The sequence below is a fragment of the Crinia signifera genome, chromosome 1 (assembly GCF_055691185.1).
Source record: "Crinia signifera chromosome 1, ASM5569118v1, whole genome shotgun sequence".
In the NCBI taxonomy this organism is placed as follows: domain Eukaryota; kingdom Metazoa; phylum Chordata; class Amphibia; order Anura; family Myobatrachidae; genus Crinia; species Crinia signifera.
In genome coordinates this window covers 11255809-11283071 of record NC_139217.1, presented here as the reverse complement: position 1 = coordinate 11283071, position 27263 = coordinate 11255809, and the positions used below count along the sequence as shown (strand labels likewise).

The following is a 27263-nucleotide window of genomic DNA, read 5'->3' as shown; positions in this document are numbered from 1 at the left end:
GAGACGAGAGGAGGCAGCGGGAGCGCCATGGTGAGTGCGGGCAGGCGGGTACAGAGTGGGGGGAAGCCGCCGGGATGAGCGTTATATGCTTGCAGCAGCAGGGTCACACCGCACAGCTCCGGGTCTCCTCCGTTATTCATTCACTGTGTGTAATACTCCCGGTACTGCTGCCTGCAGCCATTCCTCTCCCCTCCACTGACATTCTGTATCCCATACTGACCCGGTACACCCCCAACTGACCCCATGTACCCCCCTAACTGTCCCCATATATACCATACTGACCAATATACCCCCTAACTGACCAATATACCTCCATATATCCCATACTGAGTGCTACACCCCCATACATCCCTTACTGACCCCATATATCCCACACTGACCCCATATATCTCATACTGACCCACTACACCCCCTTACTGACCCCATATATCCTATACTGACCCTCTACACCCCCTTACTGACCCCATATATCCCATATTGACCCACTACACCCCCATGCTGACCCCATATATCCCATACTGATCCGCTACACCCCCTTTCTGATCCCATATATTTCATATTGACCCACTACACCCCCCTACTGACCCACTACACTCCCTTACTGACCTGCTACACCCCATATATCCCATACTGACCCACTACACTCCCTTACTGACCTGCTACACCCCATATATCCCATACTGACCCACTACACTCCCTTACTGACCTGCTACACCCCATATATCCCATACTGTCCCGCTACACCCCCTTTCTGACCCCATATATCAGGGACGTGCAGTCAGGGGAGGCAGGGGAGGCAGTGCCTCACCTGTCATAAATGATTTAAAAAAAATACAAAGATATTTTAAACACATTTACTGTGCAATAAGTATCTTATTAGTATTTTTTTTTTAATAATTAATGTGGTGGGACACTGTGGGGACGCTGGGAGGCATCGGGACCTGTGCCTCCTGCTGACAATTGAAAACTGTCAGCAGCGGGGGGCAGAGCTTAGGGACCTGCACAAAAAGAGGCCGAAAACCCCATTAGAAAACAACGGGGAAGCGGCACCTACACATCTGCCTCAGTGACAGGGCTGTCACTGAGACAGATGTGATAGGACAGAAGACACAGGCTGTCATACACTGACAGCCTGTATCCGCACTCAGAGCCGTCCCTATCTGCCACGATCAAAGCCTGCAGCAGTGGGACCACCCAGGGCACCAGACATCCCCTCCCCAGAAGGTATGACCTGTATTGTCGGGCACCGGAGGAGGTGGTAGCGGGCATCTGCGTTGTCAGCAGCAGCGATAGTAGCGGGCATCGGCGGCGGGAGCGGGCATCTGCAGTGGTGGGAGCGGGACTCGGCAACACATCCCTGTCAAGTTGTCACCGCTGTGTGCAGATAGCACCGCTGTGTGCAGAGAGCAGGAGACCCGGCACTACTAAGTGTGCGACCCGGTAGCAGTGCGCGAGACTCAGTGGCAACGTCACCGCAGAGCATGGGGGGGATTCAGCGGCTGAGACCGGCATAGGTATGGAGCGGCAATGTGGCCGCAGTGTGGGAGAGACCCAGGGGCAGTGTGTGTGTGACCCGGCAGCATTGTGCGCGATACTCGGTGTGGAGAGGCGACCCAGCAAAGACGTGGGAGTGACACAGCAGCAACGTGGCCGTGTTGCATGGGGTATCTGGCTGAGACCGGCATAGTGCTCCGCACGAGCGGCAGTGTGGGAGAGACCCGGGGGCAGTGGATGAGATCCGAAAGAGATGTTTGCAGAGGGGCAACGTGGCGGCAGTGCAGGAGAGACTCGGCGGCTGTGGGTCCCAAAAGTGGTGAGGGAGAGTCTCAGCTTTATGAGCAGGTAGCTAATGAAAAGTCCTGACACTGGTTTCACTCAAGGAGGGGGGGTTGGTGGAGACTCGAGAGAGGTACACAGTGTCACAACCTGTCTCTCCTTCTCTTTTGCACTACCCTCTCTCCTTCTGCCTCTCCTCTTTCCCCCAATTATCTCTCTCCCTACCAACTACCTACCCCCTCTATCTTCCAGTCTCTCTCTCTCCCTTCCTCTCATCACCTCCATTCTCTTTCACCCCATCTCCTTCCCTATCCCCCTTTCTCCCTTTCTGTCTCTTTCCTCTCCCCTCTCTCTCCCCAAATCCTCTCCTTCTCCTATTCCTTCAAAGAGTGACACAATGTCTCCTCATATGAAGTCTAGATAATATCAGGGTATCAATCAGGGGTATGGGTGAAAACCGGACCAGGACAAAACCCCCGGACCGCCGGACCAGACATCAAACTCTGCATTTTGGAGCTTGTAGCCTCCGGTCCGGGGGGTGTCCTGTTCGGGGGTGTCCTGTCGGGGGGGCTGCCTGTCACACCTATCACCAGGGAGAGGAGCAGGGGGAGAATAAAGCCTCCCTGCATGGTCCGGGCATGTAGCAAAAACCGGACGGTCCAGACCACACAGGGAGGCTGTAATCACCCCTTCCCCATGTCCCTGGTGATAGCTATCACAGGGACCCCCCTGGACAAGACACCCCAGGACAAAACACCCCCCGGACAGGACCCTACAAGCTCCGGACTGCAGATTTTGATGTCCTGTCCGGCGGTCCGGAGTTTAGTCCGGGTCCGGTTTTTACATAGTCCCATCAATCAGAGCCTCACCAGTGACTGACCTCACCGCACGTCACTGCCATATATCCCATATGGAGTGCTACACCCCCATACTGACCCACCCTGACTACACTACACCCCCTCCGTACCTTCTATAACACACACTGACTACACTACACCCCCTCCGTACCTTCTATAACACACACTGACTACACTCCCTCCGTACCTTCTATAACACACACTGACTACACTCCCTCCGTACCTTCTATAACACACACTGACTACACTCCCTCCGTACCTTCTATAACACACACTGACTACACTCCCTCCGTACCTTCTATAACACACACTGACTACACTCCCTCCGTACCTTCTATAACACACACTGACTACACCCCCTCCGTACCTTCTATAACACACAATGACTACACTACACCCCCTCCGTACCTTCTATAACACACACTGACTACACTACACCCCCTCCGTACCTTCTATAACACACACTGACTACACTACACCCCCTCCGTACCTTCTATAACACACACTGACTACACTACACCCCCTCCGTACCTTCTATAACACACTGACTACACTCCCTCCGTACCTTCTATAACACACACTGACTACACTACACCCCCTCCGTTCCTTCTATAACACACACTGACTACACTACACCCCCTCCGTACCTTCTATAACACACACTGACTACACTCCCTCCGTACCTTCTATAACACACACTGACTACACTACACCCCCTCCGTTCCTTCTATAACACACACTGACTACACTACACCCCCAACGTACCTTCTATAACACACAATGACTACACTACACCCCCAACGTACCTTCTATAACACACACACACACTGACTACACTACACCCCCAACGTACCTTCTATAACACACACACACACACTGACTACACTACACCCCCAACGTACCTTCTATAACACACAATCGCTACACTACACCCCCTACGTACCATGTATAACACACAATCGCTACACTACACCCCCTACGTACCATGTATAACACACAATAACTACACTACACGCCTACTGATCCCCTCCTAAGATTAGGTGGATCTCCCGTATCCCGACCATGTGGTGAGATAATACAGTGATGATTTTTTTGTTGTTATTTTTTTTTAAATCATGTGGTTTTTATTGGTTTATGGTGTATAATAAAGCAATAAAGATATAGGCATAAAAGTCTGTGACAATTGGTGATATAAACAGTGACGGATTATACTTACCGATAATTCCTTTTCTTCTTAGAGATCCCATGGCAGCCACTATGGGATATTTTCCCTCTTCCTCCATAATAGACAGGTTGATTTTTTCCTCCATCTGGGACCGCCCACCTTGGCTATATAAGCCGGCTCCTCCCCTCTATCTGTGTCTTTTGACTGTCTCCTAAATAATAAGGAGAAAAAATCATACCTAGGGAGGGCAATTAATCGGCTGCCATGGGATCTCTAAGAAGAAAAGGAATTATCGGTAAGTATAATCCGTCCCTTTCTTCTACGATCCCCATGGCAGCCACTATGGGATATACCAAAGCATCACACAGGGTCGGGTACATTAGAATGCAAATTATTTATTTATTCAAGGCACCATTTAACACTTGAGAACCAAATGACATAGAAAACACATCCAAAGAATAATGTTTGGCAAACGTATTGGCCGATGACCACGTAGCAGCTTTACAAATGTCCACCATAGACGCTTGAGCCTTCCTGGCCCATGACGCTGCTATCGCCCTAGTCGAGTGTGCCTTGATGATAGGTGGAACGGTCTGACCTTCTTGCTCATAGGAAATTAAAGCTCGAATCCATCTGGCCATAGTCTGTTTGGAAGGAACCAGTCCTCTTTTTGGTCCTGAAGGAACCACGAACAGGTGTTTAGATTTCCTAAACTCCTTCACCCTTCCAAGATAGATAACAATGGCTCTGACTACAGATGCCAGTTTCTTTCTTCATCTGTACTTGGTTCAGGATAAAACGCTGAGAGGATAATTTCCTGATTCAAATGAAATTTGGACACCACCTTAGGCAAGAATTCGGGGTGCGTCCGCATCAACACTCTATCTGGTAACAGTAACAGGTAGGGTTCTTCTGACCAAAGTGCCTGAATCTCACTAATCCTTCTAGCCGAGGTAATGGCCACTAGAAAGACAACCTTCCATGTCAGGAACTTTAGATCAGCCTCTTGTAGTGGTTCGAAAGGTTCCTTCATCAAATTTTTCAAAACCAAATTAAGATCCCATGGTGCCACCAACGATTTCACTTGTGGTCTTAGCCTTTTAACCGCTCTGCAGAATCTCACGACTAACTCCTCTTTAGCCAACTTACGATCCAGTAACACACTTAAGGCCGAAATCTGACATTTCAGAGTGGAGACAGACAATCCCATATGATATCCTTGACACAGAAACTGGAGAACCTGTATCAATGAAACTTCAGTCAGATCCACCGGCCGACCCAACCAGGCCAGGAACCTTTTCCAAACTCTATAATACGCCACAGATGACACTTGTTTTCTTGCATGAATCAGCACTTCGATCACTTGATTGGGCAATCCCTGGTTCCTTAATGCCTGCCTCTCAATTTCCAAGCCCTCAGACAAAAGACCCCCGGGTTGGGGTGAATTACTGGCCCTTGTTTCAAGAGATCCAGTACCAGAGGTAGAACCAAGGATTCTCCGACTGCTAATCTCAAAATTACCGGAAACCATGGTCTTCTTGGCCAGAAGGGTAATATGGCTATCACCGTGACTTGATCTTCCTGTATCTTCTTCAACACACGGCCTATTAACTGGATTGGAGGAAAGACGTACCCCAACTGGAATTTCCATGGAATCGATAATGCGTCCACCGCTAAAGCTTCCTGATGATAAAATCTGGCGAAGAATGCTTTCACCTTGCAATTGGAATAGGTCGCCATAAGGTCCACCTCTGGTACTCCAAACCTCTGTGTCACCTTCTGGAAAATGGTTTGGCTCAATTCCCATTCTCCTTGCTGGATAATCGTCCTGCTCAGGTAATCTGCCACAATATTTTCTTTCCCCAGCACATAAACCGCCGAAAGTGTTCTCAGATTTTTTTCTGCCCATGCCAATATTCTTCCGGCCATGGCCATCAGAGCTCTGCTTCTTGTTCCTCCTTGATGATTCAGGTGTGCCACCACCGTCACATTGTCCGAAAACACCCTCAAATGAGTCCGGTCGATCTGCCTCTGAAATTGGCCTATCGCTCTCCAGACAGCAGTCATCTCTCTCATGTTGGAGGATAGGGAGCTCTCCTTCTGTGTCCAACTGCCCTGTACTGACAGTCCCAACAGATGTGCACCCCATCCTGTCTTGACTTGCATCTGTGGTGAGAATCAGATATCTCGGGAGCTGAAGCGATGTCGATCTTTGTTGAAGCCCCTGGGCCCACCAACTGAGGGACTCCCTCAGTCTTGAATGCAGTCGAATTTTCGTCATTCTGTGTTTCCTGCTTCTCAAATATGGCAGAAGTTCCCATTGGAGCATCCTCATTCTCCACTGAGCCCAGGGGATGATGTTGATCGTGGATGTCATCATACCCAACAACTGCATTCCTCTTTCCAGGGTTAATTGTTGGTGCTTCAAACAGTTCAATACAAGATCCTGAATCTTTAAACATCTTTCTGGCGACAAAGCCACTTGATATTTTGCTGTATCGATTAATACCCCCAGAAACTGGATCACCTGTGATGGTTGTAACTTGCTCTTCTGTCTGTTGATCAGCCAACCATGCCTTTCTAGATAGTCCATCACTATCTTCACACTCTTCCGTGTTTCTGCCTCTGATTCTCCTGCAATCAATAAATCGTCCAGATAGGGCCATATCTGGATTCCTTTCTCCCGGAGTCTTGCTATGAGGGTTACCAGAACTTTTGAAAACACTCTCGGTGATGACGTCAGTCCGAACGGCAGACAGGTGAACTGGAAATGCCTTTTGAACAGATGAAATCTCAGAAATCTCCTGTCCTTCTGACATATTGGTATGTGATAATAGGCATCTTTTAGATCCAATGCCGCTAGGAACATTCCGGACCGAACTCCAGCAAGAATAGATGTCAGAGTTTCCATCTTGAATCTCTTCTTTGTCAGACAACGATTTAGCTTCCTTAAATCCAGGATCGATCTGAATCCGCCAGTCTGTTTTGTTACCAGAAATAGGGTTGAGTAAAACCCTCTTTTCCACTGGGCTTCTGGAACTTCCTCTACCGCTCTCACCACCAGTAGCTGTTCCACAATGGTTTCCAGTGCTTCTCTTTCCTTCTTTTCTTGAGGGGTTCGAGATACCACAAATCTGTCCTTTCCTGGATATTGGTTGAACTGAAGCCTGTAACCGTTTTCTACAATCGACATAACCCACTTGTCCTCTATTGACCTTCGCCACACGTCCGCAAAAGTCAACAGCCTTGCTCCTACCGGAGCAATCTCGGCATAGTCATTGTCTTGGATACTGATAGTAGGCGTCTTTTCCTCTGGTTGATTGACGAAAGGACTGTCGGCCAGCCGCGCCTCTTCTTCCAAAATGACGCCCATGTCTGTAGCTTCTTGCTTCTTTAAACTGCTGTCTTGATGACATGGGTAACGGGAACCTGTTCCTTTTATCCTGGGGTAAACGAACTGACTTGCCCCCGGAAATTTTATGAATCATAGTGTCGAGTTTCTGTCCGAAAAGGAACGAACCCTCAAAAGGCATAGATGCCAGCCGATTCTTGGAATGAACGTCTGCACTCCAATTCTTAAGCCACAGGGCTCTCCTGGCCACCACTCCTGCCGCCAAGGTCTTGGCTGAGAAAGACACCATATCCAATGAGGCCTCACAAATAACCGATTGCTCTCTGCATGACTTCCAGATTCTTCATCAAATATTTCCTGGAAATCTTGTCGTCGAGATCCTTGTGCATATCCGAGCCCCATAGTCTCAAAGCTCTGGCCGAGGAAGCAATCGCCATACCTGCCTTTAGAGACACTGCAGCTGACATATGTAGCTTCTTTAGCAAATTCTCTGCCCTTTTATCTATGGCATCTTTAAAAGAGGCGCCATCCTCCAATGGAATCGTGGTTTTAGAGGTTAGCTCTGCCACCGCTGCATCCACCTTGGGTACCGCACACCAATTAAGTAACTGCTCATCTTTGAAAGGATACATCCTCTCCAGCCTAGGCAGACGGCCCAGTCTTTTTTCCACCGAATTCCATTCTTTTAGGATCAAATCCTTCATCACCCTATGAACAGGGAAGCACCTGCCCTTCTTGGAACGATCCTCGAACAGCCTGTCCTGGGCATCCACAGGTTCTTCTTTTTCTTTATAGTCAATCGCCTTATGTATGCTTTTTAGCATACATTCCACCAGATCCAAATCATATGAGCTCTTTTCTTCCTTGATCTCGCCCGGTTCCTCACTGGACGACCCCGGTGGATCTTCTTGCCAATCTTCGGATGATGCCCCTTCGTCAAAACCTGCCTGTGACCTTGACCTTTTGGATTGCAGCAGGGTTAATTCTTCTTTAGTGACGAAGGACTTTTCCATCCAATCCATAAGTTGATGTAGCATGTCTGGATTCCCCGTCTCTACCGCCGCCGCAGGCATGTTACATTCCTCACACTTGCCATTCTTAGAAGTAACTTGCAGGCTTTTATCACAGACCACACATCTAGTCGCACTTCGACACTTGCATGTCCTCTTCTTTGGCGGGGATGATGACACACTACAATATAGCACTAATAAGTATCTAACTAAAAATAAAACATAATCTAATCGCCCATAAAAAGTACACAGGCTTACCTCGAGGGGGCAGACACAGACCTCTGGGGAGAAGGCTCCAATAGATCAGCCGGATCCATTTCAGCACAATTGCAGCAGATGACTGATAACACCAGCAGCACACAACACTTTCCTGACAGGCAACAGCGTGCAGGGAGTTAAATACTGTCACCGGAAGTACCATAACCCGGAAGTGCCTCTGAATGCGCACTGTAAAATTTCCTCCCTAACCCACGCCGCCGGCTTTGGCGGTTCTCCCCTGCACCTGTCAATCACCGCCGCCTCCCGGCTTTGCACGCGTCCAAGCTCCGCTTCGTAGACTGAACAGACCTGGACATCTGCAGCCGCACATTCTCCCGGTGCTAGGTAAGGGATAGCAGACGGGGTGCAGGGACCGCAATACCAACCAGCGGTGTACAGAGAATATTATTACCAGTTATTATATAGTGCACACATATTCCGCAGCACTGTACAGAGAATATTATTACCAGTTATTATATAGTGCACACATATTCCGCAGCGCTGTACAGAGAATATCATTACCGGTTATTATATAGCGCACACCTACAGTATTCCACAGCGCTGTACAGAGAATATCATTACCAGTTATTATATAGCGCACACATATTCCACAGCGCTGTACAGAGAATAGTATTACCAGTTATATAGTGCACACATATTTCGCAGCGCTGTACAGAGAATATTATTACCAGTTATTATATAGTGCACACATATTCCGCAGCGCTGTACAGAGAATATTATTACCAGTTATTATATAGCGCACACATATTCCGCAGCGCTGTACAGAGACTATTATTACCAGTTATTATATAGCGCACACATATTCCGCAGCACTGTACAGAGAATATTATTACCAGTTATTATATAGTGCACACATATTCCGCAGCGCTGTACAGAGAATTTCATTACCGGTTATTATATAGCGCACACCTACAGTATTCCACAGCGCTGTACAGAGAATATCATTACCAGTTATTTTATAGCACACACATATTCCACAGCGCTGTACAGAGACTATTATTACCAGTTATTATATAGCGCACGCATATTCCACAGCACTGTACAGAGACTATTATTACCAGGTATTTATATAGCGCACACATATTCCGCAGCGCTGTACAGAGACTATTATTACCAGTTATTTATATAGCGCACACATTCCACAGCGCTGTACAGAGACTATTCTTACCAGTTACTATATAGCGCACACATATTCCGCAGTGCTGTACAGAGAATTATTACCAGTTATTTATATAGTGCACACATATTCCGCAGCGCTGTACAGAGAATATTATTACCAGTTATTATATAGCGCACACATATTCCGCAGCGCTGTACAGAGACTATTATTACCAGTTATTATATAGCGCACACATATTCCACAGCGCTGTACAGAGAATATTATTACCAGTTATTATATAGCGCACACATATTCTGCAGCGCTGTATAGAGACTATTATTACCAGTTATTTATATAGCGCACACATATTCTGCAGCGCTGTACAGAGAATATTATTACCAGTTATTATATAGCGCACACATATTCCGCAGCGCTGTACAGAGACTATTATTACCAGTTATTATAGAGCGCACACATATTCCACAGCGCTGTACAGAGACTTATTACCAGTTATTATATAGCGCACACATATGCCACAGCGCTGTACAGAGAATATCATTACCAGTTATTATATAGCACACACATTCCGCAGCACTGTACAGAGAATATTATTACCAGTTATTATATAGCACACACATATTCCACAGCGCTGTACAGAGAATATTATTACCAGTTATTATATAGCACACACATATTCCACAGCGCTGTACAGAGATTATTATTACCAGTTATTATATAGCGCACACATATTCCGCAGCGCTGTACAGAGAATATCATTACCGGTTATTATATAGCGCACACATATTCCACAGCGCTGTACAGAGAATAGTATTACCAGTTATATAGTGCACACATATTTCGCAGCGCTGTACAGAGAATATTATTACCAGTTATTATATAGTGCACACATATTCCGCAGCACTGTACAGAGAATATTATTACCAGTTATTATATAGCGCACACATATTCCGCAGCGCTGTACAGAGACTATTATTACCAGTTATTATATAGCGCACACCTATTCCGCAGCACTGTACAGAGAATATTATTACCAGTTATTATATAGTGCACACATATTCCGCAGCGCTGTACAGAGAATATCATTACCGGTTATTATATAGCGCACACCTACAGTATTCCACAGCGCTGTACAGAGAATATCATTACCAGTTATTTTATAGCACACACATATTCCACAGCGCTGTACAAAGAATAGTATTACCAGTTATATAGTGCACACATATTTCGCAGCGCTGTACAGAGAATATTATTACCAGTTATTATATAGTGCACACATATTCCGCAGCGCTGTACAGAGAATATTATTACCAGTTATTATATAGCGCACACATATTCCGCAGCGCTGTACAGAGACTATTATTACCAGTTATTATATAGCGCACACATATTCCGCAGCACTGTACAGAGAATATTATTACCAGTTATTATATAGCGCACACATATTCCGCAGCGCTGTACAGAGAATATTATTACCAGTTATTATATAGCGCACGCATATTCCACAGCACTGTACAGAGACTATTATTACCAGGTATTTATATAGCGCACACATTCCACAGCGCTGTACAGAGACTATTCTTACCAGTTACTATATAGCGCACACATATTCCGCAGTGCTGTACAGAGAATTATTACCAGTTATTTATATAGTGCACACATATTCCGCAGCGCTGTACAGAGAATATTATTACCAGTTATTATATAGCGCACACATATTCCGCAGCGCTGTACAGAGACTATTATTACCAGTTATTATATAGCGCACACATATTCCACAGCGCTGTACAGAGAATATTATTACCAGTTATTATATAGCGCACACATATTCCGAATCGCTTAACCAAGAATATTTGCACACTCACATCAGTCCCTGCCCCAGTGAAGCTTACAATCTATATTCCCTATCACATGTACACGCACACACAGACAATCTAGGGTTATTTTTTGTTAATAGCCAATTCACCTACCAGTATATTTTTGGATTGTGGGAGGAAACTGGCGGACCCAGAGAAAACCCACGCAAGTACGAGGAGAATATACAAACTCCACACAGTTAGGGCCATGGTGGGGATTGAACCCATGACCTCAATGCTTTGAGACAGTAATGCTAACCACTACACCATCCATGCTGCACTAAAGCATAGATATTTGTGTAACGTCAAAGAGCTGAATTGGTCCACCTGTCCCATTTTTGCATGGAGCCTCTGGATAGAAACGTGTCCAGACATTCGCTAGTGCTCTCCAGTGCGAGATGTTGGGGGAGTCGGCTGTAAGCCACTTCCTAGCTATCAGCACTTTAGCCGCAGTGGTCATTAGCAATGAGTGTGTTTCCTCGGCATGTAGCCCTAGCAAACCTAACTGGGGTGTTAGAGGTGGTAAGGACAGTTCTATCAGAGTTGTTGTATCATCCCAAACTTCAGACCAAAACATATAGAACCTCTGGACGGGACCACAAAAGATGCCAAAAATCAGCCCCCTCCAGTTTGCATTTCGGGCCGCAAGAGCCTGATTGTAACTTTGCTTTATAAAGCATTGCTGGGATACGGGAAACTGTGTAAAATATAAAAATAGATCTAATACACAGTGCGGAGCACTTGGCTGAGCTCAGTATGTGAATCCATTGATCATCCGTAACAGTGCCCAAGTTTTGTTCCCATTTGGTGCATAAAGGATCAAAAATATCTAACACGCTCCTTATCTGCAGCATAGAGCGAGGAACCCCCCCCCAACCCTAGCTTTACAAGGCGTTTAACTGGGGATGCTGAAATGACCAGGGGTGGTTCACCAAACTGTGCTTGCAGCGCCTGCCACAGACGTAAGTAATGAAAGAAGGCGGTACTAGGGGCAATATTTATTTATTAAGTTTCTTATATAGCGCACACATATTCCGCAGCGCTGTACAGAGAATATTTGAACTGTTACGGTTTCCGCCTTGGCGCTAGATGTAACTACCGGAGGCTGTAAGCTGGAGATCAGGCGTGAGCCCGTGGCCGGGACCGCTGGTTAGGACGGCACTACACTGACTCTATTGAGTCCCCCGGGCAGATGTCAAACCCCTGCAGGAACTAGGCTTCACCTCTGGCTGCCGCGTTTGAAGGAGCGAGTTAGGCCCGCTCCAGCCCCGATGCAGCCAGGTCTTAGGGACGGACAAAGGGTGAGCGATCGTCAGGGGGTTACTCAAGAGGATGATCTGACTAACGGGCCTCACTTAGTAAGAGCCCCTATCTGCCGGCACCTGGCCAATGACAGGAGTGCAACCCAGTCGCAGGCACAAGAGACAGACTCGGGGAATCTCCAAACAACGGGTATAACACAGCACAGCGAATCCCCAAAGCAACCCAATACAGAACAGGGAGCCCTGCCTAACAAGGAACTGGAATGATGGGCAGAGGGTAACAGAGAAATGTGCACTGGAAACCACCAGAGAAATAGGCAGGCTAAGCCCACGGCGGGGCGAAGTCCAGAACCCCCAACTTAAACTACGGGCTGAGCAACGAAAACGAAAGAAATCGGCAAGCCGCTGAGTAAAAAGCGAGATAATACCAGACTCCACTGGAGCACTTACGTGACTCACGGAAAGGAGGTAATGGTGGATCAGGGCCAGGCACGGAAGCAGAGCCGCAGACGTAATGGGACCCAGAAGGAGACGAAGGAACTGGGAGCTGAGCTGCAGGGATATATCCTGAGATCCAAACAGGACACCGGAACAGGGGACCAGGTAGCGTAGCTGAGAGCTGACAGAGTTCCCTGCACAGGAAGCAGGAAATAAACACTTGTAACAGGAAGCTATCACTGGCAGGTTTCCACAGGTCAGCATGCTTTATCAAGGCCTCAGATGATTAATAACACCTGGTGGATATCCATGCAGCTCCCAAGCAAGTGCTAAACGAGCTAATTACCTCACAGCCTTGTGAATAATTGCTCACAGAATATTGAGCTGATGTGGCACAGACCTGCCACTGGAGGCCACCAGTGAGTCAAATGCTGAACACAAAACCAAAGCAGACTGAACCATAAATCCTGATTCCCAACATGAACATTCACATCAGTCAATGCCCCAGTGGAGCTTACAATCTATATTGCACACACAGACATTCTAGGGTTAATGTTGTTGGAACGAAGCAGCGCTACAACTACAATGAATGAAGGACTCTGTAATCAATAGGTTTTTTTGGTTTATTTTTTTATATAGACTGAAAAACACATACAATTTACATCACATGCATATACATAAAATAACATTTCAGAAACAAATAAAAAGAAGGGTATCTCACTTAACACATTTACTGGATCCAGGAGTATTGTAGGTATTGGATGATATGTCCTTTTTATGGTAAGTGCACTTTGCTTAACCACCGTTATGGTGTCACTTGGATGATTGAATGTCCCAATTTGTAGAAAGAAGTGGAAATACAGGTCCTCACTATTATGTACGGAATGTTGTATAGTTGCCGCTGGAGGCATCTGTGGGGTTACACCAAAGAATGAGATGTGTGGCTGAACCCAAGCCCCTTTCTTTGTCACGGGCCCCAAATGTCCACTGGAGGGTTGGGCAATGGGCAGCTCAATTATCTCTGGATGAATATAACCCTACGGGCAGCTGTATATCCCAGGGCTCACTGGAATCTGGGTAATGTAGTCTCTCAATTGAGAATGAGTCCTTATCGGTCCTCGAGGGGTCCCCATAAGTTGGAACCCTCTGACAGGTGGCTAGATGGAATGGCTCACCTGGAGGAGGCTGCTTGTGGGTTATCCAAGTTGAAACCGCATTGGGCAGCTGTATATCTAGGTCATTTCCGGTGACCAGAAGAATATCCGGTTTACAACTATACAAGATTCCGTACATAATCGTGAGGACCTGTATTTCCACTTCTTTCTACAAATTGGGACATTCAATCATCCAAGTGGCACCATAACGGTGGTAAAGCAAAGCGCACTTACCATAAAAAGGACATATCATCCAATACCTACAATACCCCTGGATCCAGTAATTGTGTTAAGTGAGATACCCTTCTTTTTATTTGTTTCTTAAATGTTATTTTATGTATATGCATGTGATGTAATTTTATGTGTTTTTCAGTATATATATATATATATATATATATATATATATATATATATATATATATATATATATATATATAAAAATCTAGTAATTACCGAGTCCTTTATTCATTGTAGTTGTAGCGCTGCTTCGTTTTCGTCTTTTCTGTTGTTCAATCCAATAGGGAGTGGCTACCCCTATATCTAAGCAGCTGCTCCGGGGAAACAACTCCTGTTAAGGCGCCTCGTAAATTCTCCAGTAGAATACAGACCTTTTTTTTTTTTTTTTTTGTTGGAAGCCAATTAGCCTACCAGTATATTTTTAGATTGTGGGAGGAAACCGGAGTAAACCCACGCAAGCACTGCAAGAATATATAAACTCAGCACAGTTGGACCATGGTGGGGATCGAACCCATGACCTCAGCGCTGTGAGGCAGTAATGCTAACCACTACACCGTCCGTGCTGCAATAAAGTCCCTTTTAATCTGATCAAATGACTTAAGATGACCATCGACGTACAACTGATTCAATGTAGTAACTCCCAACCTTGGTCATATGCTATCTTGAGAACGATGGAGCAATTACTTGTAGGAAGTTTTTAAACCACAGTGGAGTTTCCCGTCTGAGGTTCCGCCAGTCATAAATAGCATGAGATGAGCGCCATAGCAACAGGACCTGTCTGAGGATAGGAGGGAGCAAAGAAGCAGAATACCCAAAAAGCAGAAATTGAATGGGAGAGAGGATCCCACACATTCAGTATAAAAACCTGGCAATGTATCATGAAGGGAGAGTCCAGATGTTCAATGGATTCACGTGACGGCTGTGGCAGGTGAATCCCATATAAGTAGTCATCTAGCTGACCAGTCGCGTAAGACGCTTTCAAGGAAAATATTGTATTATTATTATAATATGAGAAAAAAACCAGGAGGACTGAATATACCCGTCCGTGTCTTATATCTGCCGGACCACAGTGCTAGACCTATTATCCCTAGAAAGGGACGCGAAGTAACTTCCTCCCACTCCAGCCGGAATATAAAGCATGGCTTTGTACGTTTGGATTTATCCACAAGACCGTTGGACCACTCTCCCCTCACAAGGTCCCCACCACTATCGATCAGAAGGAGACTTACATAAGAGATGTGCAGACTCAAGGTGACAGAAGTTACATTCCAGCCTATCCTCGTCTTCTCTACTAGCTTTTCCTAATACCTGCGGCCTTGCTAATGGCTTTACAGGTATCATGGTTAATGGTGGGCTCAAGGCAGGAGGCATTAGATGAGTGAAAATCCCACCTCAGATCAGCACCGTCTCCCATTAATGTCAACCAAAATGGATTAAGCTTCCAGAATCGAATACCCTGAGGAAGCCGCTTATCTAGAACAAATTATTTTGTGCCTTTCCCCGATTATTGGTGAATAGCACCATGATGGGAATAAGACTGATGATGTGACAGTCCCAACCCCAAAGTGGCCAACTGGTAGCTAGTATGTCTTTGCCGATCCCCTATACCCCATCCTGAGCCCCCTACTGACCCCAAATAGCTCCTATACCCACCAATGACTCCACTACTGAATTTCCCCTATACCCCCTACTGACCTGAAGTAATTAGTGTTGATACACTGCACCCGCTACTGACCCCAAATACCCCTGCCACTATGCCCCCTACTGACTGCCTATACACCCTACATTTCTATCTTGTATTTTCTATACCCCAAACTCTACCTACACCCTCTACTGACCCACTTACACCCTCACTGATTCCAGGACATCTCACACTCACTCTCTAATGAAAACCTACATCCTGTTCTGGCCTTACTGCCCAACCTACGGATCCCCATTACCCACCTTCACCTTCTGCACCATCTATGACCATGGTACAACCCTACTGACCTGCTAACGATCCGTCCACTGACTCGCTTGTCCTTCACAGGTTGTGCTGCATGTGCTGTTCGAGCATGCCACCGGCTATGCCCTATTCACAGCGGGGTAGGTGGAGGAGCTCGGTATGCTGCTGTCCCAGGTACATTACACTGTGTCTGTATATATACTGTATGTATAGTATTGTCTGCTCTCTCCCGCTCCCTGCAAGTCTAAGGGGGCCCATAAATGCCCCGCATGCTGGGACTTGTGGTTTGCCAAGTAGTCCCAGTATGCAGGGGAGGCCTTCTGGGACTTGTAGTTCTACTGTAAAAAAGGATTGTTTTTTTTATCTAATTTTACACTTATCAGCCCAGTGTTCACTGACCTGGGATGCTGGGGACAGCCCCGGGCTTCAGGCCTGGGCGGGGTCCGTGATGTTCGATGACAGCGCTGGTTCCAAAATACAAGGGACCCCCTATTTTTTTTGTCCCCCGGATTTTTGGAACCAGGACCAGTCCATGAGCCTGGTGCTGGTTACTTAAATATGGCGGACTCCTGCATATTTTGTCCACCTGTATTTTTGAAACCAGGATCAGCTTAATGAGCCCGGGGCTGGTTATGCTGGGGGCGGGGGAACCCCATGACATTTTTTTTATTTTTACCTTGACACATTTTTTAGGACAGATCCATACGCTGATCTGTGCCCGGGTCTCGCTGATCTGTGCCCGGGTATCGCTGATCTGTGCCCCGGGTCTCGCTGATCTGTGCCCCGGGTCTCGCTGATCTGTGCCCCGGGTCTCGCTGATCTGTGCCCCGGGTCTCGCTGATCTGTGCCCCGGGTCTCGCTGATCTGTGCCCCGGGTCTCTCTGATCTGTGCCCCGGGTCTCTCTGATCTGTGCCCCGGGTCTCGCTGATCTGTGCCCCGGGTCTCGCTGATCTGTGCCCCGGATCTCGCTGATCTGTGCCCGGATCTCGCTGATCTGTGCCCGAATCTCGCTGATCTGTGCATGGTTCAGTCAAATTCACCAGTGTGAAACTGGTCTATTTTTTTGGGGGGGGGGGGGGTTTTGTAACGTTTACCACAAATCACACGTGATTACATTTGCGAGTTGTATCATTTATAATGAGAACATCTGGATGCGAATTGTAGCGTGAAAAAAAAGCAAAACGACAGGTCAAAATATGAGAATTTTGCAGCAAAAGATTTTTACCGCAATTCGCATCCTATTACAATTCGCCGGATTTTTTTTTTTTAGTCTAAAAATCTCACCCTGTTACATCTCCCCCAATAATTTGTGTGAACATCTAATAATGCATAATGACCAATAAATCAGCCTAATGCTGTAATTCCATGTTCTGCCTGCAGGAGGAGTCTCCGTTGAAGATGGAAGCGTTCAGCAGCATTGTGAAGTTTGTGGCGTTCTCACCCTTTGTGTCACCCCAGAGCGCCCTGGAGAATGTGAACGCCATCTCTGAAGGTAATGTCAGGTGTTTAGCCTTACACGTGGGGCGTGCAGTGATGTCTAATGATCTGTCAATCCCCTGAGCTGTGTGATGACACCCTGATTACTGAGCACGCCCATCAGACAGTATTACATGTGGGACTTTTGAGTTTCAGGAGCCCCCAGGATTTGTAGTATTCCCTCTGGATGTACTTTGGACCCGATGTGTATATATTTCCTTCATACCGGTTGGTGGACAGTGGGAAGGGGCGGAGCCATGGCAACAGGCACCAAGTAGCTAAAGACTTTAGTGGTGCATCCAGCCCAGGCCCCTCCTTCCCCACACTCCGCCTTAGGTCAGTTTTTTACTTGGTGCCTTAGAGCACAGGCACGTTTTTTTAAATCTAACAGCGGCGAGCAAGCTGAGTTTGCTACCCAGGCTGCTCCCCTGCTCCGGAGCCGGCTCGCCGCGAACTGACACTGACCTGCCGACTCTGTCCCCGGCACAGAGGGACATGCGCCGAGGAGCAGGTAAGCCGTGCTCCCCTATTCCCCTTCCTCCTCCCCACAGCATGCTGCGGTGTCCCGGCTGGGGAAAACGCTTGGCCGGAGCTTCAGCTCACAGCCGGATAGATGTGCGCAGGAGGCAGGGAGGGAGCAAAGCGCACAATACCGCAGGGAGTGGATTCGTTCCCGGCGGTTTCCTGGTAGCGGCACCCGGTCCCTATATGGGAAACCAAGACCACCAGGGCAGTTTTTGTAGCGGTGGGGGCCGCCATCTTTTTTAATACAGCCCTGGCGTGGTTCCAGGAAGGGGAGGGTAGTTCCCTCACTTCCTCTCTGCCGGGGACTGCCAGTGTTCCCGCGCAGCAGCAGCAAGTAGCTCTGGCAGCAAGAGACATTGTGGCACCCTTCCTTCCCCAGTCTCCACAACTGGTCAGGTTGTTCCATTGACACTGCACCTTCTTGGTGTTCAGTGCAGTGAAAATCACACCCCTCTCTATCTCTAGAGCTTTCTGTGCAAATTCCTGTGTCCTATCTTCCTCAGTCTCAGACACTTGTACTGCCATGTGACAGGGGCCTGCCCATACTATGCCCTCCAGGTCAGGCTCAAAGTCCACAAGACCCTCACGGTCAGGGGACGCTCCTGCCCTGCGCGCTTTTACTTGTGTTAGATGTAAGGAAAATTTCTCCTCTACATTTGCAGGCCATGGGGGGGGGGGTGTGTTCATGCTGTAATGGGGAGGACTCCGGGGATTCTGGCCCTTCTCAGGTATCCCCCCCCAGAACCAGGCTGGGCACAGGCCCTTACGGCCGCCATGACGGACCTTGTTGGACAGCTGGCCGCATCCCGTACCTCCCCTCAGCCCTCACCTGTGTTGAGCCAACCTACTCAGGTGACTCCTACACCGGCACAGCCAGCTCCACCGCCTCCTCAGATGCCCCACCCACCTCAGGCGTTGGCACCTGCGGCGGAGCCAGCCTGGGTTCAAGGCCTTTCCTCCTCAGTGCAGGGCCTAGTCCAGGTATCTTCTTCTCTTCATAACTTACTGGGTGCTTCTAGCAAGTATAAGACCCCAGAACCCGCACCCAGAGGAAGACTCATCAGGGACAGGGTCAGATACCTCCACGGATGGTCAAATTGACACAGATGATTCTGGACAGGAGTCAATATCTCAGGACAAGGTTATGACCCAGTCCAGGGTAGACGCTTTGGTTAAGGCGGTCCGCTCATGTCTTAACATACAGGAGCCAGACAAGCCCCCTGCGGAGGAGGCACCCTCCTTTAAACGCAAGAAGAAGGACTCTGACATTTTCCCTCCTTCTGCTCAGTTAGAGGTGGACCTAGCAAAGGCCTGGACTTATCCTAATAAGAAGTTTACTATTTCTAAGCGTATGTTTACTTCTTATCCTTTCCCACAGGAAGGCCGTAATAAATGGGAACGCCCACCTCAGGTGGATTCTCACATAGCACGAATGGTAAAGTCTACTACCTTACCTATTCCCACGGCGGTGACTCTGAAGGACCCCACTGATAGGAAGATTGAACATGAGTTTAAATCCATTTTTTCCCACATGGGTTTGCTGACTAGGCCAGCTTTAGCTTCGGCTTGGGTGGCTAGAGCAGTGGGTAAATGGGCAGATGCTCTGACGGAAAATATCTCGTCAGGCACCCGCAGATCTGAACTGCTTTCTTTAGTAGATCAGATCCGGGAAGCCTCCACATACTTAGGTAAAGCGGCTTTAGATACCTTATCCTCCAGGATCTCAGCTTCTTCTGTAGCGGCTAGAAGAGCCCTATTGCTTCCCAAGAAGGCCTCCTTTCTTGGGAGACATGCTATTCGGCCCAGAGCTTGATAAGATTGTGGCCACCTCCAAGATTGCCTTTCTCCCGTCGGCACCCGCCAAACCAAAGCTGTCCTTTTGCTCCTTTTGCCCACAGGGAAAGCCGAAGGGACAGCCTTCGGGAAGAAGCCGTCCCCCCAGAAGGGAGTAGTCTGGTAAGAACAGACAATCCTGGTCCGGCAAGCGTCAACCTCCTAAAGCCCCTGAAAAGGCCTCCCAATGACTTGGGGAGCTTTCAGGACAACCCCCCCCCCCCCCCCTGCCGGTCGGCGCTAGTCTCCTCCACTTCGCCAACAAGTGGAGGGAGACGACATTGGATCGCTGGATTTTAAGCATAGTGTCAGAAGGAAGCTATCTCTTCTTAAACAGGCGTCCGCCAACCTGATTCTTCATCACTGGACATCCAGCCTGCCCTCACAAGGCGGAGGCTCTCAAACCCTCCTTTGGACTCAGGTGATAGAACTGGTCCCTCTACAACAGAGGGGTCACGGCTATTACTCCAATTTGTTCCTGGTCGGGAAGCCAGATGGCTTTTTCCAACCAATCCTGAACCTCAAGGATCTCAATGTATTCCTGAAGGTTCCTCATTTTGCATGGAGTCCCTCAGGTCCATTCTACGGGCCATGGAGCCAGGGGACTTCATGGTGTCCCTCGACATCAGGGATGCATACCTGCATATCCCAATACATCCGGACCACAGGTAGCTTCAGTTTGCGACCAGGGACCTTCACGTCCAGTTTTGGGCCTTGCCCTTCGGGCTCTCCACAGCACCAAGAGTCTTTACGAAGGTCGTGGTGGTGATGGCAGCATTTCTTCGTCTCCAGGGAGTACGGTTTTACCTTACCTGGATGACCTCCTTATTCTCGGTCAGTCCAGGGATCTCCTGCTTCAGCATCTAAGGCTTACTCTGGACCTACTCCAGGCTCACGGTTGGCTGGTGAACTGGCGCAAGTCCAGCCTAGAACCCTCCCAGTCGATGATCCACCTGGGAGCGCGTCTGGATTCCCAGACCCAGAGGGTCTATCTTCCGGACAAAAAACTGCAGGCCTTACGAGCTCTCTTGATTCGTTTTCTCAAATACAAGAGAGTCTCTCTTAATCTCTGCAAAGATATTGGGCAAGGATGGTCTCGTGCTTCAGGCTCTGAAGAGGCAAGAGCTAGTCCTCTCCAGGGAGGTTCGACTGTCTCTCCTCTGGTGGCTCAAGCCTCGTCATCTTTCCATGGAAAGACCATTCCTCATCACCGACTGGATCCTCTTGACGACGGATGCCAGCTTCAGAGGCTGGGGAATGGTGGCGGAAGATCGCTCTTACCAGGGTCTTTGGTCCCGTCAGGAGTCGCAGTTGCCGATCAATATATTGAAGCTCAGGGCAATCTACCTGGCCCTCCTCCAAGCTGCCCCCCTGATTTTCTCTCGAGCGGTCAAGGTGCAGACAGACAACGCCACGGCAGTGGCATACATCAACCACCAGGGGGGACTCGGAGCAGAGCAGCCTTTCAAGAAGTACTCCCAATACTTCAATGGGCGGAGTGTCACCTTCAGGCATTGTCGGCAGTGTACATCCCCGGCGTCGAAAACTGGGAGGCAGACTTTTAAGCCGCCAGAACATCCACTCCGGAGAATGGTCGCTCCACCCGGAGGTATTTCGCTCTCTGACCCATCGTTGGGGCAGACCCCAGATAGACCTCCTGGCCTCCCGGTCGAACCACAAGTTGCCTTGCTACGGGTCCAGAACTCGGGATCCAGGCGCGTTTCTGGTCGACGCTCTGTTGGCACCTTGTCCGTTCGACCTAATATACGCTTTTCCACCTGTAGCCTGCCTTCCACGATTTCTACAGAGGCTCAAGCGGGAACAGGTGGCTGTAATCCTGGTGGCTCCCAATTGGCCATGCAGGTCATGGTATGCCGATCTCCTGCACATGGCAGTGGAGCGTCAGTGGCGGCTACCTCTTCGTCCAGATCTTCTGTCTCAAGGCCCCTGTCAACATCCTATCCTGGCTCATCTCGATTTGATGGGCTGGCTGTTGAGAGGGAGATCTTAAGAAATAAGGGGTTCTCGGATTCGGTGGTTAAGACCATGATATCCTCCCGAAAGCCCTCTTCAACAAGGATCTACTACAGGGTTTGGAAATCCTTTTTCCACTGGTGTGGGGAACATAGGAAGAACCTAAGAATATTCTCCTTACCCAAGGTCCTAGCCTTCCTTCAGTCAGGAGTGGATTTGGGCCTTCAACATTCCACGTTAAAAGTTCAGGTTTCAGCCCTCTCTGTTTTGTTTCAGAGGTGCATTGCAACACGCCCGGAGGTTCGTACTTTTCTCCAGGGTGTTATGCATGTAACTCCTCCTTTTTGTAGTCCATTAGTTCCGTGGGACTTACCTTTTGGTTCTTAAGGCTCTACAGACTTCTCCCTTTGAGCCTCTAGAGACAGTTAAGTTGCGTTGGCTTTCATGGAAAGTATGTTTCCTTCTGGCAATTGCGTCAGCTAGGCGGGTCTCTGATTTATTCGCCCTATCTTGCAAACCACCATTTCTGGTCTTCCACCAGGATCGGGCAGTTCTCCGTACCAGGTTGGGTTACCTGCCAAAAGTTGTCTCTAGGTTTCATGTAAACCAAGAGATTGTGGTTCCCTCTTTCCATGATTCCAGTGGAGGACAGACTCTAAATGTTGTTTGGGCCCTTTACATCTACGTTGATAGGACCAAGGATATTAGAAGGACACAGGCCTTGTTTGTTCTTTACGATCATCGAAAGCGGGGATGGCCCACATCCAACAATCCTTTGCCAGATGGTTGCGGTTTACTGTTCAGCAAGCTTATCTCCTGGTAGGATCCTCGTGGGCTGCGGATTCCGGAGTTTCTGCAGAGCAGCTGTGCCGCGCAGCCACATGGTCTTCTATGCACACCTTCATCCACCACGATCGGTTTGATACTTTCACCGAGGTCGACTCTGCCTTCGGACGTGGCGTTCTTACTGCAGCTCAAGAGCGTTCCCTCCCGTGAGGGGACAGCTGTGGGACGTCCCACTGTCCCAGTGTCCACTAACCGGTATGAAAGAAATAAGGGGATTTTTGTCCTTACCTGGAAAATCCGTATTTCTGAATCCATTGGTGGACACTGGGCGCCCACCCGTACGCCCCTGATCGGCTGGAGGGTTGGTTTTAGGGAAAGCTCTTGTTTCACGTTAATACAAGGTTGCTCTCTCTATTTCTCTTTTTCCTCTCCTTTTCCTGTGCTCCTAAGTCCTGTTGTAGTCTAAACTGACCTAAGGTGGAGTGTGGGGAAGGAGGAGCCTGGGCTGCACCACTAAAGTGTTTAGCTACTTTGGTGCCCGTCACCATGGCTCCGCCCCTTCCCACTGTCCCAGTGTCCACCAACGGATTCAGAAATAAGGATTTTCCAGGTAAGGACAAAAATCCCCTTTTTTTTCCATCCACAGGTGTCCTCCATAAGGACCTGAAGCTGTTCCTGGACACCAACCTTTTGGGTGAAAGGCAGAAGGCTCTGCTTGGCGTGAGTGACAGTAAGATCGGAGCAGCCATCCAGGAGGAGCTGAAGATCCCATGTCAGACGGACGATGTGGTGGCCGAGGTCATCAGAGGTGAGTTACTGGTCACACGGTGATTAGCTGCGGATGGGATAATACCAGAGGTGCTGTTGATCTTTGCTGTTGCTGAGAAGTTTTCTGGATTATGAGAGGCCCAGTTACTGATGTTGGATCTGGTCAGAGGAACGTTTCTGTTCTGATTCCCCCCATGTGACCGTAACATAGTATCTCTCTGTGCAGGGATCCGGTTATACTTTCCCTGGTGAAAGGAATCACCGCTCAGTCGGCCTCCAAATCACAGCTGGAGTTAAGCCACAGCTATTCCGTAGCCAAAGTTGGTGTCCGCGTGGGGGGAGAGGACAGCACAATCAACCAGTCTCTCAACTTACTGGACAAGCTGAACAAGGACATAAATACAGTCTCCATGAAAGTGAGGTGAGGACCTCTCCATTGGAGATTGTAGCAAGATTGGACATCACAATCCCTGAGACCAACCTGATCTCGTAAGCAGAGCACTGGTCGGCCAGGTTCCCGTTCTCCCAATGCTCAGCACAGATAGTGTTGTCCTTCCCAGTGTCTGAATAGAAAGAGGATGTAGACTAGTAATATCACTGTATACAGGGACTGTATTGTTATTGGTAACTCTTATATGGGTGGCAGTATTACTATCGCTCATCTCTGCCCTCCAGACAATGCTACAGGTCTCACTTCCCGGAACTTCAAGACCTTGTTCTCGATGACCTAGCATACTGCCGTATGGTGAGGTTGATCGAAAACCGTTTGGAGCTCTCTGAGGAGAAGCTGGAAGACATGGAGGAGATTGTAAAGGACTGTGCCATTGCTCAGGCAATCCTGTACGCCTCTCGAGAATCTCATGGTATGTGCTTCGCTCTTCAGTGATGAGAGGGGTCTCTGCTGATGTGTTGGTCATTTACCGCTGCTTACTGTGTCCATCACTGTCCCAACTATATTGTAGGTATGAGCATCTTGTCCTCTGACCTCTTCTACATTGAGGACTTTACCAGCCAAGTCATGGCATTATCAGAGAATTGGAATATTGTGCATGAAAATCTCTGCTCAGAGATGAGGGAAGTGGCCCCCAGCTTGTCTGCCTTCCTTGGAGAAGTGGTATGTACGTCACATGCTGATTCTGCATTTAAAAAGACAATAAATAAAATATAGCAGCGCTGAAATTACAATGTAAAATATTTATTACATACACTAAAAAACATTTTAAACATTAAAAATGAACCAATGGTATAAAAGGTTATAGGATGGACCCAATTGTTATAGTCACCAATATTGAAGTAATCACCAGCAATGGGGAGGTATTTCAAGACCTGCTCTGATCCTTGGGGTAAGGGGGGGGGAGATGAGGAAGTCCTTATTTGCCACTTGGTGGTATCCTGATGTTGTTGTTACGGACTGCAACCGATGGCATAGGTGGAAATTAGCCGATCGGGAGTCCCACTGCTGCGAGTGGTCAGGTATCCAACGTTGTTCCGTGGCTTGAGACTTTCAAGATGGTAGGTGGTCCGATCAGATGATTAAGCAGGTGTAGTAGTCCTTATGGTGAAAAGGGGTGAAGTCCTTAGGACAATATGGGTCCAACCAATGTAGCACCAACGCGTTTCGCAGTAACTACTGACTGCTTTGTCAAGGTGTCCATTGTGGTCTCAAAAGTTTACTTGAACCAGCACTTGAAGCAAATATAATTACCAAAGACGAATTTAGCTTTCTTCTGACTTATCATCCAATTACTCCAGTATATTAACACCTCCCCAAGATACACAAATCCCTCACTGCACCCCCTGGACGTCCTATTATTTCTGGTGTAGGGTCCCTTACTTCTAATCTTTCACACTATGTAGATACCTATCTACAACCACGGGTGTCCACACTGAGGTCCCACATAAAAGATACCACCCATTTTTTAAATTTAATCAGCCAAATTAAATGGAAGGCCTCATATGCATTCATGACTTTGGATGTACAGAGCCTCTATTCCAATATCCCCCACCAACTGGGAACAAAAGCGGTAGAAAAAAGACTCTACCAAGATGGGGACCTCAGTGTGGATCATATTCAATTCCTTCTTGATTCTATTATGTTCATCCTTAATCACAATTATTTTTCATTTTTAAATACTCACTATCTTCAGACTATGGGGACGGCCATGGGGACCAGGTTCGCGCCCAGCTATGCCAACCTCTACATGGGGGAGGTAGAAGACCTCCTCGTGTGGGGGGGCGGCTGGGAGTCGAACCTGGTCCTATATGGCCATTACATAGATGATCTTTTCATTATTTGGGATGGGGATCTATCTTCTGCACTCACTTTTGTCACATACTTAAATTCTAATTCTTATAACCTTAAATTCACTTATTCTTTTCACCCCACTAAAATGGACTTCTTGGATATCAGTCTGGAAATTAAAGAAGAAAAAATTCATACTTCAAATTATAAAAAAACTGTAAACACTAACTCATATTTGCATTATCATAGTGCACACCACCCCTCTTGGAAGAGGAATATCCCGAAAGGGCAAATGCTCCGTCTCAGACGAAATTGTTCGGACCTAAAAACGTTTGAACTACAGGCAACAGAATTAGCGAATTCTTTTACAACAAGAGGTTACCCTGAATATCTGGTTACAAATGCAATCGATGAGGTCAAAAAATGTGATGGGGATAAACTATTAATACCAAAGAAGAAAATCATTACAAATCCAAACGATAAAGGAATTTCGTTTATCTCCACTTTTAATACCCAATCTAAGGAGATAAGAAATATTGTCCAGAAAAATTATGATATTCTCAAACAAGATCATGCCCTAAGAGAAATATTACCCCCAAAACCCTCATTTATTTTCAAGAGAAATAGAACACTAAAAACCCTGCTAGCTCCGAGTGAGCTAAAAGAGACAAAACATAACAACAAAGAATTAACAACAACTTCAGGGGTTCCTGATATGTGGCTACCCAATAAAATTCTAGGCTGCTATAGATGTGGAAGGTATTCATGTATTACCTGCGGATACATCCAAAATAAGATAAAAGTGGTTTCAATCGAGGGGGAAAGAAATCCCTACACCATCAAAAATTTCATAAACTGTAATAGTGATTATGTTATTTAGTTACTAACCTGCACTTGCGGACTCAAATACGTGGGCAGAACCACCAGACCCATGAGGGTTAGGTTCCTTGAGCACTGCAGAAATATTATAAATAAGAACACACTACATAGCGTTTCCCGCCATTTTATTGAACACCATAAAAGCGACCCCAAAGACCTAAGTATATTGGGTATAGAGCAAATTGATACCACCAAACGGGGTGGGAATAGATTTAAGACTTTATGTAATCAAGAAATCTATTGGATCTTTAAATTCAACTCCCTTCACCCGGGAGGTTTAAATGACTCACTAGAGCTAAATGTCGTGTTATGATAAGCATAAATCCTCCCA

The 27263-nt window shown here is 47.5% G+C and overlaps 1 pseudogene across 1 annotated transcript; it reads left to right on the top strand.

The window, feature by feature from the left end:
* Positions 1–26389, top strand: LOC146071627 (nucleolar protein 56-like; annotated as a pseudogene). The gene is made up of 8 exons (XR_014472985.1): positions 1–30; positions 16533–16622; positions 17830–17941; positions 23690–23851; positions 24038–24232; positions 24487–24674; positions 24774–24925; positions 26303–26389. The product of XR_014472985.1 is annotated as a nucleolar protein 56-like (transcript).
* Positions 26390–27263: the final 874 nt, after the last annotated feature.